Raw genomic sequence first — 19446 nt, 5'->3', positions numbered from 1 at the left:
TGTTGTTCAGGAAAGCATACTGTTATTAGTTCCAGCCATTATAATCCACTGATCAGAGTATAATTAGTCTGCATTTTTATCGCCATAAACTCTCTAATAAATTCCCAATCAAAGGGAAACGACTGGTTTGGTATTTATTCAGATATTACACAAAAAGATATCCTAAATCTAGGACGGTCTCGCTCATGTAACTTGTGCATTTTATATGCACCATTCAACAAAAAAAAAGAGAAAGAACTGTTTTATTTAACGACGCACTCAACACATTGTATTTACGGTTATATGGCGTCAGACATATGGTTAAGGATCACACAGATTTTGAGAGGAAACCTGCTGTCGCCACTTTATGGGCTACTCTTTCCGATTAGCAGCAAGGGATCTTTTATTTGCGCTTCCCACAGGCAGGATAGCACAAACCATGTTATGGATCACTGGTCGGTGCAAGTGGTTTACACCTACTAAGCATTTGGAGTCGGTATCTGGATTAAAAAGCCCATGCCTCGACTGGGATCCTACCAGCTTGTAGTTCGCTAGGTTAACCACTGCGCCACCGAGGCCGGTGTAAAAGGAACGCAGGTCCGTAGGACCTCGCTTCCTAGGAACAGTAGTCCTATCGGACCTCCATAGCTTAGGAACCATAATCCTACCCGAACTTTCATTCCTGGTTTATTTTAAAGTTGTTTTTATCCTAGGACTTGTATTCCTACCGGACTTAAATTCCTTCTACAGCAGTGACAGAAATAGTAGTCCGGCAAATTAGATGTCCGTTTATTATACTCTGCAATTTGCACGAGCTGCCAGAAAGACACGAGAACAAAAGTGAGGTTCTGGCAGCCTTCCCTCGTAGTGTGATGAATAAGTGTACGAGTCCCTTAAGATTATTGTGGGTTCAAATCTCCATGTCAAAAAATATTTTTTTTACGTCATAGACTTGTGGATCAGACACGTAAGTGAATTTTTGTAATCGTCTTATCTTACATTTTTGTTACAATATTGAAGTACGACGAATATCTTGCTTTTTTCAAAGTATATAAATCACTACAGATATAAAGTAAGGCTATATGTCCATGTGTCCAACACGATGAAATTTACCCCCCCCCCCCCCCCCCACCCCCCCCCCCCCCCCCCCCCAATATGTAGCCCAAAATTGTTTTAGAAATATATATATTTTTTAAACTGGGAACCCCAAAATAACTAACATTTGGTGAACAACAAAGACAATTTCTATATGAACCAACATAATTTTTAATAATATGTTTTGTAAGTTTATATTTAGACGGTAAGTCACAATCTGATTAATTGTGATTTTCTTAATCTTTGTCCGACCGGACAATAGTAGCCCATTGAGCTGCTAAAACCCACTCTTAGTCATTGATATTTCTATTAATTGATAAACATTAATGAAAACCACTTAACATATTTGTTTATCGATTTTTTGGTTTGTTGGGACTAAGATATCATAGAGGCTAGAGTCTGATATGTTATATGTTAGACCAAATTAATTTTTAAAATGAGCACAATTGACAAAGCAGGCACATGTTCAATAAACTATGCAGGGGAGAGGTCAAGAAATGTGCTTTGAAGAGGAGTGTTTAGATAGAACACGCCACCCCACCCCCACACCCTATGTACACGTGCCTGCAACACTATTGACAGAAAGGCACAAACTTAAAATTATAATGTACAAGATAATGTATATAACGCAAATATCACATTTTTATAGTTATATTATTATTATTATTATTATTACTATCAATATATAATGTCTAACAGATAATTGTGTTGGTATATCATATGGGCAAGTTATACTTATTTGCGAGTACTAATATGCTTCGAATTATGGTAAATGTTTTTGAGTTTTATTAGTTGGAACAATACGCAATGAATAAAGACCTTGGTTTTGCTCATGTAATAAGGTCAACAAAATGTGTACAAACTCTTGCAAATTATATAAATGGAAAATACTGGAATAAATAGAAAATATTTAAATAAAGAGAGGCGCTAATATCCTAAGTTAATTAAATAAACCAAAAAAGAAACTGTTTTTCGTTTTGTTTACATTTATAACTTAATGTTTATGTGTACGACCGTACTTAAATTTTGATTGGCCAGGAATTCAAGTCCGGCCCGGACTTCATATCCTGGCAGTCAGACCAGTATTCCTAAGGAACGTAAGTCCTAGGACTTGCATTCCTAGGTATATTAGACCTAGGACCTGCATTCCTAGGAGATTAAGTCCGGGCAGACCACTGTTCCTACGGACTTGCATTCCGTTTACACCGGTATTAATGGATCATAGCACAGTGCTCCTTGAAATGATCACGAGGTCAAAGGCGGGGAAATGCAGACGATATCGGGCGAACCCGTTGCACTACTCCCGCTTATTGTCACTGCGCTGCTAACGCCATTTGAAAATCCTTTCTTCTTTTACACCTTCCAGTGTGAGAAAGGCGTTTGATATAAAATTACTTTCCATTATGTAAAGACTAAAATGCAAATATGTTCCAACGATTACGACTTGGCAAAAGCAATCAGTATTTATGCAGTGTTAACACTAGCAACAGCACGGCTATTTGTAATCACATTTATTCCACCTTTTGTATGCAATGCAGGGGCCTAGTTGAAATATTTTTCATGTGTAAACTATATTGTATACAATATACAGGAAAATAAACTAGTTTATTCGTTGGATCAACCTAACTATTCCTACTATTATTCAAGAAAATCAGAAAGCTGAAGACTTTTTACTGAGTTTGCCAAGTGTAGAAAGTCTGAAGACCATGACCCAGTGGTGGAGGAAATTCTGACTCATTTCTTGTGAGTACCAGAAGTAGTGTAGGTAACAGTGTACAAGTCTACTGAATTCATTACATAAAAGCACTCTGTTTTAACGGGAGGGTGGGGCTGTTACTGGTCCATGTCTGTTGCATAACGCTACATTAAATAGGTGATATTTTCACACACACACAAACACTCTCTCTCTCTCTCTCTCTCTCTCTCTCTCTCTCTCTCTCTCTCTCTCTCTCTCTATCTCTCTCTCTCTCTCTCTCTGTGACGGAACGGGTACAAACTCTATATCAGATTTTGGTTACAATGGCAAACATTAATGTGATAAAAAAAAGGCTCGCAAGTGTGGGCACGTGCCCCCCCCCCCCCCCCCCCTGGTTCCTACTGGCCTGTATGATAGAAAGAAATAAGGGATTACATAATGTAGTGACAATCTAATTAAAATTAGCTCCACAATTACATGTGGATCTAACACCAGCCAGTTGGAGCTCATGTCCACCAATCAAAATCTTACTTGCAGAATCCTGCTAGTGATTTAAAAATAATTTGAAAACATTCCGAATTATCCCGAGGGTATACGACATGTTTCGTGTGAATTACGAATGCCTTAAAACATGTTTTATTTTATAAAATAAATAATTTGTAATGTAAAACTGAAGACTGATAACCCACCCCGTACGTATTGGTATGGTTCGCTGTACTGCGGCCACTAAAATAGACTCGCACGATATTTTTAGAATTTGTATGCTCCCAAATAACGTTATAAAAGGCGAGGTGTGATTGGTCAATATTTAAATTATTATTTACAGACGAAATGTCACCTGGACATTGGGGACTACGCAGTGTTGTTAGTTTTAAATCACTGGCAGGATTCTGCAAGTACGGTTTTGATTGGTGGACATGAGCTCCAACTGGCTGGTGTTAGATCCACATGTAATTGTGGAGCTAATTTTAATTAGATTGAAAGTAGTGACAACTAATAATCATCCAGTGTTGTTAAGTTAGGGACAGGCTTGACAGGCTTGTTACAAATATCCAATACACCCAACATTGATTGTACCCGGTGTTTTACACAGATATCACTCCTCTATTAGTAATAGTGAATTAAATTTGGTCTACAAAAACGACGTGTTCCCTTATTTTTTTCTATCGGTGTGTGTATGGTAGACAAACGTTTATATTGTGTAAAGTTAGCTCATTGAAATGTATGATAATACCGATATATCTGTATGTCTATAGTGACAGTAAAAGATATAAACTGACAAAAAACAACCAGTATCACACATAATGAGCGTACTGGGTACCGCCGTCCCTTGTAGCTTTGTCTATCCGCTTGTTGGAATATTCAAACAAGTCGGTACACTCTATAGCTAAACTCGGTTCTGTTTCGACAGAAGTTACGAGGATTTTCGATTGTCCAATATCAGTGTGACCAAATACGTCATTTTGTAGACTTTAATTTCGATAGTCATGGTTTAAATAAATAATTAAACAAATCCACAAAATACCTGAACTATATCAGTGTTCAGACGCATAGTAATATATAGTTTGCTGATATAGTGGTCGCAATTATTAAGTTATTGTGACATTCCATCTTTCCACTGTAGTAAGGTACACGTCGGCTATTAACACGGCTCCGGGTCGTCCGAAACACCGAACCCACACCCACCCAGCCTACGCCCCTGCCGTGTTCTGCTACGGAAACTCCATTGATTGTGACGTACATTTGCCACACGAGGATTTCCGATGGCGTTTTGGCCTGAGAGAATAAACCGTAATCAACCGAAGAGTCCTCTATACCTTTCAAAATATAGACTCGTCTTGCCATTCCCACAATTCTACCAGACGATCAGGAGAAGAAAGTGATTTCCAACTCTTTCTCTCTCTTATTCTCTCTCTTCTCTGTCTCTGCCTTGTCTATCTCTTTCTCTCCCAACACGAGAGAGAGAGAGAGAGAGAGAGAGAGGAGAGAGAGAGAGAGAGAGAGAGAGAGAGAGGAGAGAGAGGAGAGAGAGAGGAGGATGGAGAGAGAGAGAGAGAGAGATCCATTTTTGCCCGTCATAGTCTACTCCTGGAAATATGACAGCAACCTTTTTTTCTGCGCACTTTCCAATAGACAGAACACCACATAGCAGTGCCTTCTGGTTCGTGTGGGAACGCTTAAGTCACCTTGTCCATCTGGGACGATTGAATGGGATCCTGAACAAAGAGCGCATCCCATTGTGTATGAGATATCCCAGACAACGTAAATGATATACTGAGCGAAAGAATTAATGGTTCACAGAGACTGTAACAGCAAGTGAATTAGTCAGTTTGTTTATTTTAACGACGCCACTGAAGCACATTGATTAATTATTAATCATCGCCTATCGTATGCCAACTATTTGATAATTGTGACATAATCATAAGTGAGGAAATTCGCTACATCTTTTTGTCTGCATTAATTGTGTGACGGAAACATGCTCTTAATTTTGTTTTCGCCGGTGGCGATATTAATTGTTTTAGAGGGCCGTGGTGCAGTTCCAATATGCACTTAAGCCCAGGTGGCACTTTGTTACGTAATACCTCCGCGCGACCGTGGTCGAGCTGTGCCTAATACACACCCAGACCAATCAAAGCGCCTGAAATTTATCTAAAAGGTAATAAATTATGATAATATCACAAGACAATCGGGGAGGATCCTATATATCTAATGTGGTCCTTAACCATATGTCTGACGTCATATAACAGAAAATAAAATGTGTTGAGTGCGTCGTTAAATAAATTACTATCACTCTTTATTTCTAGTAACTTCGGCTTATAAGGCATAAATTACTTACACAGTCCATTAAGCAAATTTGTGTCATTGTGCTTCGAAGCGCTCTCACTGTACACGATGTAAGTGTCAGTCAGGTTGGGTTTCAACAGCTCGAATTACATTTATGATAAAAACATGTGTACGTTCTTGAAAAATAACCTAGTTTGTTTGTTTTGTTTAACGACGCTAGAACACATTGATTTAGTAATCATCAGTTAGGGATGTCAAACAGTGGTAATTTTTGACACGCGTAGTCTTAGAGAGGAAACACGTACTATTTTGCCATTATTAGCAAGGGATCTTTTATGTGCACTATATCACAAATAGGATAGTTGCGCCATCAATAGAACCGTCATAAGTTAAAAGACTGTTTTGTTTAACGACACCGATAGAGCACATTGACTTATTAACCATCGGACAAATGGTATCTAACGGACACGAATGTAGTATTCTATTTGTTACATATCCTTAAAAAACCCAGGTTTTAAGCAAATTTTAACACCTTTTTTGACTAAAAGTTATTTACAGCCATTGCACTTGTAGCTGACTTACGCGTCACAGATACATGATTGCCAGGTTATCTATACGTCACAGTATAATCGATTTTCGTCGTGTAGTTTTTCATTGGATGTATGGCAGTGGTGACCTGGTTATCACTAAGGAGTAGCCAGTCGTATTTCTTGAAATTGTTATCACACGTACGTGTGTAAACAACCACGTGTTATCAAAATTAATGCAAGATGTTCTCACCAACGGGTATGAGAAAGAAATTTCTTATATAGCTTTCTTTCATGGGATAGCTCTGTGCAATAATATACCCGAAGATGAGAGAAATTACTGTCACTCTTTCGTTCTAGTAACTTCGGCTTGTAATTAAACTACTTACACAGTCCATTAAAGGGACATTCCTGAGTTTGTTACAATGTTTTAGATGTCAACGACGAACATAGACTTTTTAACGAGAGCCATTACACATCAAATATATTCTAATGGTATTCGTGTCAAGATGGTTATGACCAAAGGAGAACTTATCAGTCTTAAAGACGGTGCTACAGTTAGAGCTGACTTTGTTGCCGATCCAACATAAATGGGGTAACTGTATGTTTAATAAAAGTGGAGGAAAATTATTTGCAAGTGTATCAAACTATATGTCAACTCGGTGGGCGTATAACAAAACTGAAACTACTCTAAACAGATGTTATTATAAAGTACCACCAGAGTTTAATTAGAATCATACAATGTATCCATTGATTTAGGCAAAGTAAACAGTCACGGTATTAAAGTATTGGACATATGTAAGTTACATAATCTATATATAGCAAATGGTAGACTGGGCAATGATAAACTTGTGGGAAAAGTTACCTGTAAAGACAACAGGTTGATTATGCCATTGGCACTCATCATATATTTAAAATAGCTAAACATTTTCAGATATTGGACTATGACCCACTTTATTCAGATGTGCATTGTGGCGTATTAATAAGCATAACCATAAATAAACAAACCAGTGACAAAGATAATTCTCGTAACATAGCATACCCCACAAACAAAATAATAGGTAAATGGAGACCCGAAAAATCTAGAGAATTCACTAATAAAATTAATCTTGACTCACTTAAAAACATATTCACAATTCTTGAAAACCGGTCTGTTGATATACAAACACGTGTCGATAAAGTGACAGAGGCGATGAAAAGTTTATTTTTAGACGCAGCTGAACTGGCACTAGGCCCTACACGAGCTCTCACAACTAACCGGTCTGTAAAAGTGAAAAGTAACAGAACTCTATCTGTAAAGTCGAATCGATGTAGAACGCTTCGCGGAAAATACCATAAAGCTAAAAATATATATAACTTGTACAAAACCACAGAAAACAAACTAAGACTGATTAATGCAAGTAAATTATACAAACAGTGTTTATCGAAAGTACAGTCTGCTAAAAGTTTTAATATTGAAAAACAAATGCGCAAACTAAGAACATCTGATCCAAAAGCTGTTTACAAAATTCTTAAACAACCTAATGAAGAAAATAATTTACCGCCATCAGATGATTTTTATATCTTTTTCTCAAAACTTAAACACAAGTGAAAATGAAATACAACTAACTTTAAATTATATAGACTCAGACAGCGAAAATATTTTAAATAGAAAGATAGATGAAGGAGAAATAATAAGAGCTATAAAACAGCTAAAAACCGGCAAGACACCCGGAATCGATAACATAATTAACGAATATATCAAAACTACTATGAATATGATGCTTCCACTCTATACAGTGCTGTTTAATTTAATCCTAGACAACAGTGTCTTTCCAAATGAATGGTTAATTGGTGTTATTAAACCGATTTTTTAAAAATAAAGGTAGTCGTTCATTACCAGTAAACTATAGACCAATAACGCACGCTACTATGTTGTATCTCTAAATTATTCACAACAATTTTAAATAACCGAGTGAATATTTTTATTGAAGAAAACAGTATATTAAACGAAACCCAAACTGCATTTCGACAGGGTTACTCCACAACAGATCATCTCTTTAATTTACATTCACTGATCGAAATTTTAAAGAAAAGAAAAATGAAATTATACTGTGCTTTTATTTATTTTCAAACAGCTTTCGATTTAATATCTAGGACGTATTTATGGCAAACATTAGTTGAAAATAATATAAAAGGAAAATTCTTTAAAATTATTGACCAAATGTATAAAGGAATAAAATCTTGTATTTGCACAAATAATGGAATCTCAAAACTATTTTCATGTGACGTTGGGGTACGACAAGGAGAAAATTGGTCACCTGTCCTGTTTTCTCTCTTTATAAATGATCTAGAAAACTATCTAAAAAGTAATCACTGTAATGGAGTATCCCTAGCTACAAATAACATAAATACTTACTGTGAAATGGCAATGCACTTTGTAAGCCTTTTATATGCTGATGATACTGCGCTTATTGCAACAAACGCCTCTGATCTACAACAATCTTTAAATGTGTTTTCCAATACTGTAACAAATGGAAACTAAACATTAATGCAAATAAAACTAAAATAATAATTTTTAATGGCAACAGAAATGATTATTAAAAAAAAGCTTATACCATAGGAAACCACAAACTAGAAAACGTAAATGATTACAACTATTTAGGTCTAACTTTCACTAAACTAAACAAATGTAATATAACCCAAAACAATTTAAAACAAAAGGCAACAAAAGCAATGTATTTTGTTCTATCAAAATCCAAAGACAACAACGTATCAATAGAATGTAAACTAAAATTATTTGACTCATTGGTACTTCCGATTCTTTTATATGGGTGTGAAATCTGGGGTTACGAAAACATAGACATTATTGAAGCCATCCACATAAATTTTCTGCGACATATCATACATGTGAAAAAAGGAACCCCATTTTTCATGTTATATGGAGAACTAGGAAGAAAACCTATTAAGTTTATTATCCAACAAAGAATTATAAGTTTCTGGGTCCGGATTGTCTCTGGCAAACAAAACAAAAATATCGTTCTTATTGTATCAGCTAAAGTTAAACGACTCTTCTTTACATAACTATCATTATAAATGGATGAGACATGTAGAAGATGTATTCAATAACTTAGGTATGACAAATATTTGGTTGTCACTTAGATTTACTTCAGTACGTTCTCTTCTTGATCATGTTAAATTACGGCAAAATTACCAGTATTTACAACAATGGAATAGTGACAAATCCTCATCATCAAGAGGCAAAACGTACTCCATATTTAACGAAAATCTTTGTTTAGAGAAATACTTTACTTTATTACCACAGAAATCCTGGACAACTTTATTAACATTCAGAACATCCAATCACTATCTGCCAATCGAAACAGGACGCTGGAACAACATTCCAGTAGAATATAGAACATATATATTTTGTAATAATGATATTGGTGACGAATTTCATTATATATTCATGTGTACGTTTTTCGCAAACTCTCGTAAATCATTGTTAAAACCATATTACTATATTAAACCTAACATGCCTAAATGTAAACAATTAATGACGAATAATAAAATAAGTGTTCTTAAGAAATTGTGTAAATTAATAAGAGTGATTATGGACAAATGCCATAAACACTAAAGAACAACAGAAAAGTATTTTGGATAATTATGTTCAAGTGTATTATTTATGTATTATTAGAATTAATAACTCATTTATATTGTGTATATAGTGTTCACATACGTGTCTTTAATATACTATATATCATACAGGTACTACTTGCATTACTTGTATATTATCACTATTTTATCCAAATAATACGAGTATGTAATTAGCAAATTATCATACTATCTCCTGTAAACCCCATCTTGTCACTGTATTATATTGTGCATTGCATGAACCTCATATGCCGTTGTGTAACGGCCTGAGTCGTAATAAAGTTTCTGTTCTGTTTCTGTTCTGTTCTGCTAGCGACGTATCTTGCGTAATCGACTGATGCTATTGCGATCTATCGGTGACTATGCTAGCGACGTATCTTGCGTAATCGACTGATGCGAGTGCGATCTATCGGGGACTATGCTATCGACGTATCTTGCGTAATCGACTGATATTAGTGTGATCTATCGGGGACTATGCTAGCGACGTATCTTGCATAATCGACTGATGCTTGTGCGATCTATCGATGACTATGCTAGCGACGTATCTTGCGTAATCGACCGATGCTTGTGCGATCTATCGGTGACTATGCTAACGACGTACCTTGCGTAATCGACCGATACTATTATCCTGTTCAATTATTTAGACCCAAAGTTTTTTGCAAATGTTACGTTTATTTCCTATTCGATATTTGTTTTCTTTGCATTTACATAAAAACAAACCCAAACCCCGACAGGTTTTATATACAAATTATCATATAAAATGCACGAAGTTGACTTAATTCCACTTTTTAAAAATCTCTGTGTCGTTTGAATGCACATTATTTCGCCTATAAATAACTACGGTCATTTGCATATCAAAAGCATCATTCTATAGTGCGTTTCAAACTAATGTTCGGTTCTATCGTCCTATCCGCACAAATCGTAGTATGACTTATATTTAAGAAAATATCTGTAAACATGAAGCAGGCGCGGATTCAGTTGGGAAGTTCAAGTGACAAAACCTCAGTTTGAAAAAAAAATATGTATCAAATATTATAATTATATTGTGGAATACACAAGCGCGCGCGCTGAAGGGAGATACGGACAGAGAGAGAGAGAGAGAGAGAGAGAGAGAGAGAGAGAGAGAGAGAGAGAGAGAGAGAGAGAGAGAGAGAGAGAGAGACGGACGTCATTTATGTAACGACGCACTCAACATATTTGAATCTATGGTTATATGGTTATAGGGAGGGAGAGAGAAGAATATGGTATGCATGCGATTGGTGGAGGTGTGACCCTCTGCACAACCCCAACCCCACTTAAGGCTTCTTTTGTATATGGAGCGGGACGTAGCTCAGAGGTAAAGCGTTCGCTCATGGTAGGTCGATTGATCGATCCCACATGGTGGACCCATTGGGTTGTGTCTAGTTCCAGCCTGTGCACCACAACTGATGTATAAAGGATGTGGTATGTGCTATCCTGTCTATGGGATGGTGCATATAAAACGTCCCTTATTGCTTATCAAAATTGCTTATTGGAAACCTTGGCCCATGTGGCGGTAGCGAGTTTCTTTCTCACTGTCATAATGCTCCTTAACCGTATTGTCTGACGCCACATAAACGTATATCAAATGCGTTGAGTGTGTCGTTAAATAAACATTTCTTTCGTATGTGTGTTTAGTCTATATGCATTTCTAGTCGATTAGTTTATAGGTTGTTAGGTTGTTTGATAGTGAATGATATGGAAATAAATAGTTTTTGGAGTTAAAGAGTTCATGCATACATTAAAGTAATACTCCTGATGGGTATGGAGAAATAACTTAATCAGTCGACGAACTCATTTCTTCATCACTATCTTCGTTAAGGTGGACTATCACAGGTGGTATTTTATTTCTTATAAAAATATTTCGTTTTCTAAAATCTTCTTCGATCTTTATTACATGTTTAACTGCGTCAGAGAAGTGTGTAGGTGTGACAGAGTTCAATGCATGTGCAAGTTCTCTCCGCACTGTGGTCATTTTACCATCATTATGACGAGCTATGTGCCCTTTGACTTGACTCCAGATCAGTTCTATCGGATTGAGTTCAGAATGTCTTGGCGGCAGTCTTAGACACAAGTGCCCATGGCGTTCAGCAATATCATCAGTAACAAATTGTTTTGCACATTTGTTACTTTTCACAAGTTCATAAAGAATTGGCTTTGTCATGTTACTCTCAAAAGGTATATTTTTGTTTCGTAGCCACGACTGAATTTCTTCCTTTGTAGCGTTTAGTGCAGGGCATCGTGTAATTTCACTTAATTTGTTGTGGTAGCTTGCGTTATCCATGGCGATAACAGAAGGTTCTGGTAGAGAAGGCATAAGTTGTTCTTCAAACCATTTGATGAAATTGTCATGATTCATCTCACCATGATAGTCTCCGTCTGTTTTTTTTAGCCTCAAAGATCAATTCACAGCCATCTATCAATCCATATTTATCACAGCCAGCATGACAAATAATAAGTCTTTTTCCCTTCCCAGTCACCGAACAGAGTTTAGGAACTCGATCAGCAGCGTCTGATTTCGGCAGGTGATTGGCGGTACTTGTGCCCGGGTGGATATCTGTCCAGTGGTGGGATGTTGTGTGGTTGACATTTACCCAGGTCTCATCTTGATACACTATTAAATACCCCTGTTCTCGTAAGCTGGATATTTCATGGAGATAGGACAGTCTCCTGTCTGATATATTGGCGTCCTCAAAAATCACTTTTCCGGTTGTAGACATATGTTGATATTTAAAATCGAGGTCATGGAGTGTTCTTCGTAAAGTTGATATGGATATGTTGATTCCACATTCCTCCCTTAAAGCCACGTTAATCTTATGTAATGTAGGTAATTCGCCCTCTATAAAATCTGTATACTCGTCGTCTAATAACATCTTTATCAAATAAATCGATGAGTTTTCTTTCGCGTTTTTTAACAGTGATTTCTGTGCTTGGATTCGTAGAGATTAGATTTTTCACAGTTCTTTTTACTGTTGAAACCGAAACTATAAGTGCAGCGGAAACTCGATCGACAATTCGATAAGAAGCATACCTAGGTCTACCGCGCTGATATTCATCTTCAAAATAATCGAAAACGTTCTTAATACACGATTTTACATCAACTGAAGTGTTTTTTGATTTACCCATATTTTTCCTCAAATAACAATAACAAAAATGTCGAGTAATACATTTTCAATGAATTTATATACCCTACCTAACTTATATTTTACGTGGTTTACACATTGCTACAATAGCACGTGCAGTCATAGATCGAAATAATGATGTTATTGACCAAGCAATGCTATCGTATTTTGAACATTAAGGGCTGTGTCTGCGGGATGAAAAAGTGGTTGAACCCATACAAGTCCGAACAATAGCCCTTTGGTTTTTCGCATTACAAATGTAACACCCCACTCCCCAAACCCCAGCCCCAAGCACCACCCTAAAACTATACTATATATATATATATATATATATATATATATATATATATATATACTACTCAAAAGAATTTAAGGGTCAAAAATGTATAACCAAATAAGTTTCAGAGTGTATTAGATTGATGATCTAAACTACACCAAAAATTTAATGTATTGTTCCATATTTACACAAAAACACAAATAAACGTCACTGTATACAAGAAAGTCACATGACATGCTGTCAAAGTTGAAGGTTGTCAAACATGGATTTTACACATTAGAACATTCGTTTAATAGTGTGTGGATCCACCCCTGGCGCGAATACACTCGACACATCGTTGCCTCATGCTGTTGATCAGACGTCTGAAGAACTATTGGGGAATGTCCTGCCAATCTGCCATAAGAAGTTGACCCAGATCATGAAGGTTGGCCGGAGGGGCATGGTTATCCCGAACTCTCCTGCCTAATTCGTCCCAGGCGTGCTCTATTGGGGCCAAGTCAGGCGAATATGCTGGCCAATCCATCCTGGCGATACCTTGTTGTCTGAGAAAGTCCGTTACCACCCTGGCGCGGTGGGGTCTGGCATTGTCATCCTGCAGAACTGCCCCGGCCGCCAATCTGCTGAAGGCCTGGTAGAACCAACGGCCGGATAATCTCATTCAGATAGCGGATTCCATTCAGATTGCCATCCACAGCATAGAGGGGGGTCCTGTGGTGGATAGAGATGCCGCCCCACACCATGACGCTGCCACCACCGAACCGGTGACGTTGTCTAACGTTAACGTCAGCGAAGCGCTCCCCAGGACGTCTGTAGACACGAACCCGACCGTCGTTGAACTGGACTAAACCTGGACTCATCAGTGAACATCACTCGACCCCACTGAACACGTTGCCACCGCAGATGAAGTGTGCACCAGAGACGTCTGACCGTTCTGTGACGTGGTAGGAGTGGTGGTCGAACAGCCTGGCGACGGCAGCGTAGATTATTGGCTCTCAGACGATTGCGTATGGTTTGATCAGACACTCGAGTTCCAGTCGCAGTCCGCAGATTGTCACGTAATCGGCGTGCAGTGGTTGTGCGTTGACGTAGAGCCATGTTGGTGATGTAGCGGTCCTCACTATTTGTAGTGCTTCGGGATCTTCCCGAACGTGGACGATTTCGAACAGAATTCGTTGCTTGGTACCGTTGCCACAGTCGGCCAACGACACTCTGACTGACACCAAGTCTTAGAGCAACATTTCTTTGCGTATTGCCATCCTGAAGCCAAGCAATAGCCCTTCCTCGATCTTCGATAGTCAGTTGACGTCGTACCATTGTCGAATTTGCAGTGTGCACCGTACACGAACGCAAGCTCCAATTATACGGAAATTCAGCATTGGGAACATGGAATACACACGCAAAGCGTGAAAATGAAGCGCTTTGTGAAAAAGCAAGTTATGGGCACTTAGCAGACCTTTGGCTTTCGCCCTAATTTACGTGCAAATGTAAGCATGTTTTCGCCATTAGAACTAGTCGACAGTGGATTTTAATTCATTTATGGGTTGCTTAGACCCACTTTCGTCAAAATGGAACAATACCATGCGTGACATTATGGTCTAGCTAATATAATTGACATTCAGAAAATAATGTCGAAAATATCGTCTGACCCTTAAATTCTATTTAGTATATATATATATATATATATATATATATATATATATATATATATATATATATATATATATATATGCGTATGAGTTCCGAATTTAGAGGCAAAATTAAATAACATTTTTATTATTATTTGATGTCGGTGGCCTTTGACATTTTATTCCCCCCCCCCCCCCCCGGTCTTCTGGGTCCGGCCCTGCATTAAATTTATTTATAAATTTGGAAAGCACATTCCTGCGGTGTGTGAGGTGATTTGTGTTTATTACTGTGCTACACCTCAGTGTGTTAGGTTAGGTATGGTATGCTAATATATAATTGATATAATAAAATAAAAAATACATAATACATTAGCTAAATTTATTAAATATAATGCACCTACAAGAAAGGGTTACATGTTCTGTTTGTTTACATCTATGTTTAACGGAAAGATTAGACAATGCTGTTATACACTGCAAAACAATAATAACCTTGATTTAGAGAAACAAGCTATAATGGCCTTCACGTAGCCTCAGATCCCAATGTTTTGATATGCAAATGACCTTAGTTATTTATAGGCGAAATAACGTGCATTCAAACGACAGAGAAATTTTTAAAAAGTGGAATTAAGTCAACTTCGTGCATTTTATATGATGATTTGTATATAAAACCTGTCGGGGTTTGGGTTTGTTTTCATGTAAATGCAAAGAAAACAAATATCGAATAGGAAATAAATGTAACATTTGCAAAACACTTTGGGTCTAAATAATTGAACAGGATAATAGTGCGATCTATCGGGGGACTATGCGACTGATGCTAGTGTGATCTATCGGTGACTATGCTAACGACGTATCTTGCGTAATCGACTGATGCTAGTGTGATCTATCGGTGACTATGCTAGCGACGTATCTTGCGTAATCGACTGATGCTAGTGTGATCTATCGGTGACTATGCTAACGACGTATCTTGCGTAATCGACTGATGCTAGTGTGATCTATCGGTGACTATGCTAACGACGTATCTTGCGTAATCGACTGATGCTAGTGTGATCTATCGGTGACTATGCTAACGACGTATCTTGCGTAATCGACTGATGCTAGTGTGATCTATCGGTGACTATGCTAGCGACGTATCTTGCGTAATCGACTGATACTTGTGCGATCTATCGGGGACTATGCTAACGACGTATCTTGCGTAATCGACTGATGCTAGTGTGATCTATCGGTGACTATGCTAACGACGTATCTTGCGTAATCGACTGATGCTAGTGTGATCTATCGGTGACTATGCTAACGACGTATCTTGCGTAATCGACTGATGCTAGTGTGATCTATCGGTGACTATGCTAACGACGTATCTTGCGTAATCGACTGATGCTAGTGTGATCTATCGGGGACTATGCTAACGACGTATCTTGCGTAATCGACTGATGCTAGTGTGATCTATCGGGGACTATGCTAACGACGTATCTTGCGTAATCGACTGATGCTAGTGTGATCTATCGGTGACTATGCTAACGACGTATCTTGCGTAATCGACTGATGCTAGTGTGATCTATCGGTGACTATGCTAACGACGTATCTTGCGTAATCGACTGATGCTAGTGTGATCTATCGGTGACTATGCTAACGACGTATTTTGCTTAACCGGCTGGTGCTAGTGTGATCTATCGGGGACTATGCTAACGACGTATCTTGCGTAATCGACTGATGCTAGTGTGATCTATCGGTGACTATGCTAACGACGTATCTTGCGTAATCGACTGATGCTAGTGTGATCTATCGGTGACTATGGCTAACGACGTATCTTGCGTATCGACTAATCGACTGATGCTAGTGTGATCTATGATCTGCTAACGACGTATCTTGCTAATCGACTGGTGCTAGTGTGATCTATCGGGGACTATGCTAACGACGTATCTTGCGTAATCGACTGATGCTAGTGTGATCTATCGGTGACTATGCTAACGACGTATGCTAATCCACTGATGCTAGTGTGATCAATATCGGGGATATGCTCAGACGTATCGGGACTGATGCCTGACTATTCATCCGCTAACGACGCTTGCGTAATGGCTCTTCTACATTCAGAGATGACGCGTGCTACTTCGTCTGAAATCCGGGGCGGGGACGTATCTTGTGGTAAAGCGTTTGGTTCATGCGCGGTCGGATCTATCGATCGATGCCCATGCTGTGTGGTGGCCATCAATCGGCTCTATCTCCATCCAGCCAGTGCACCATGACTGGTATATCAAAAATCGTCGTATGTACTATCCTCTATGTGGGGTGTCGCATATAAAAGATCCCTTGCTACTAATGAAAAACAAATGCAGCGGGTTTCCTCTCTATGACTATATTTAAAAATTACCAAATGTTTGACATAAATTACCAAATGTTTGACATCCAATATCCGATGATTCATTAAAAATCAATTTGTTCTAGTGGTGTCGTTAAAGAAAACAAACTTTCGTCTTGAATGCACACCTTAATATAAAAATAATAAAAACTATAAAACCTGTCCACATAACAGGATGTTGACATAGTAACCACACGCTGGACTATAAGGGTAGTGTTCCTTTGACAGCTGCCCAAATGAACACGCACCAATCTACACAAAGGAACCCGGCAAATAAACAGATAATAAAGCAGTATGAAATGTCCAGACCACAAGCTGGATCTTGTGGTATAGATTAACCTAGTCACGTAGACAACACTGGAATTTCTATGTCTCTAGGATTCGGACTACCGAAAGCGCTGTGTTGATGCGAATTCTGCATAAACGGTATGGTTTTAATATCATAGGAATGAATGAATGAATGAATGAATGAATGAATGAATGAATGATTATTTTAAATAAATAAATAAATAAATAAATAAATATATCAATTAAAATTTAAAAAAATCAATATTAAGACATTGACAGACAGACAGAGAGAGAGAGAGAGAGAGAGAGAGAGAGAGAGAGAGAGAGAGAGAGAGAGAGAGAGAGAGAGAGAGAGAGAGAGAGAGGAGAGGGGGGGGGGGGGGGGGGGGGGGGGATGGGGGGAGGGAGGGAGGGACACACGCACACAAGAAAACAAGAAAAAAAAAATAACAAACAAAAACAACGATATAAAAAAAAAACAGACAAAAAAAACCCCAAAACCCGTCTCCAACTAATAATGAAACACAAACAAATAGGTTATATTATTTAATTTTTTAAAATAAAAATGATATGAAGACATTAAATGTAACATAATAAACGTTATAAGTGATTGTTAAAAAATATTATGATGCTTAATCGACCAACAAAAGATATTTTTTTAAAGTTTGTTAAACGACACCTTTAGAGCAGATTGATTCACTAATTATTTACTACTGGATAGCAGACGTTTGATGATTGTGACGTCAAAGAAAACCTGATACTTTGGAACCAAAGAATATTACGAGTATATAACTAGCATTTACCCTACAAACTTTCATTGAAATGTTGGGTTTTAGAATTTTATTTATTCTTCATCTTCTTCTTGTTTTTATATAAACATTCACTCTACAGACGTTCCTTTAAATGTTGATTTTTATAATTTCATTCTTCTTCTTCTTCTTCTTTTTCTTTCTTCTTCTTTTTCTTCTTCTTCTTATTATTCGTGTTGTTATTATTGTTGTTATTGCTTATGTTGTTATTATTATTTTTATTATTACAGTAAAGTACTCTTATAACGAACCAGAAGGTACCATGATAGTTAGTTCGTTATAACAGTAGTTCGTTGTACACATTTCCATAAGTTAGTTATTGATGTATAGGGAGATATAACGGGACTTTACGATCAGTTCGGTCTATGTAGCAGTTGGTTCTAAGCATGTTGGTTATAAGTGTACTTTACTATATTATCTATTCCTTTGAACTGTAATATGTGTTACTGTGTGTCTATATTTTACCGTAGCATTTTATTCTCATTAAATAATTTTTAAAGGGGTTGTCATCTACTTGCAGCCATTGTAATATGTTTGTAACTAATAAAGGTTGTTAACAACTAAATTTGCATATTAATTAATATTTGGTCGTTTAGAACGTCACTGTCTGTATATATCCAGTCTGTTTCTTTCTATTGTTGTTGTCTCGTCCTAATGATTGTAGTAACCAAAACACAGAGTTACTTCATAATAATTTGATACTTACTGGAAACAAATGACACCGGACAACCACACACACACACACACACACACACACACACACACACACACACACGCACCCCCGAAAAAACAAACAACAACAAAAAAACAAAACCAAACAAAACACACAGCCAAAGAAACATAAACATAAACAAAAAAAAAAAACAACAAAAACAACACACACACACACACACCCCAAACCCCCCACAAAAACCATCACAAAAATACCCCAAAGAAAAACCCAACATCCCAAAAAATAACAGTCCCCCCATAAAAGGAACACATAAAAGAAGCAAAACTAAACTTTTAACAATGAAACAACAACAACATTAACAACAAAGTACACACACACAAACAAACAGTAATAACACGAAAATCCGATTTCACTTTCCCGTGCTTATAAAACTAAAAGTCTAGACTTTAATAAAGTCCAATCTTTAACGTAATGCTATTTGAATGGCGTTGCCATGGCGTTAAAGTCTGGAGTTTATTAAAGTCTAGACTTTAAGGTTTATAAGCACGGGGCCAGATGCACATTAAA

This window comes from Gigantopelta aegis, chromosome 12 (assembly GCF_016097555.1).
Source record: "Gigantopelta aegis isolate Gae_Host chromosome 12, Gae_host_genome, whole genome shotgun sequence".
In the NCBI taxonomy this organism is placed as follows: Eukaryota; Metazoa; Mollusca; class Gastropoda; order Neomphalida; family Peltospiridae; genus Gigantopelta; species Gigantopelta aegis.
The sequence above is the reverse complement of the archived record's forward strand: the minus strand, read 5'-3'. Positions refer to the sequence as shown.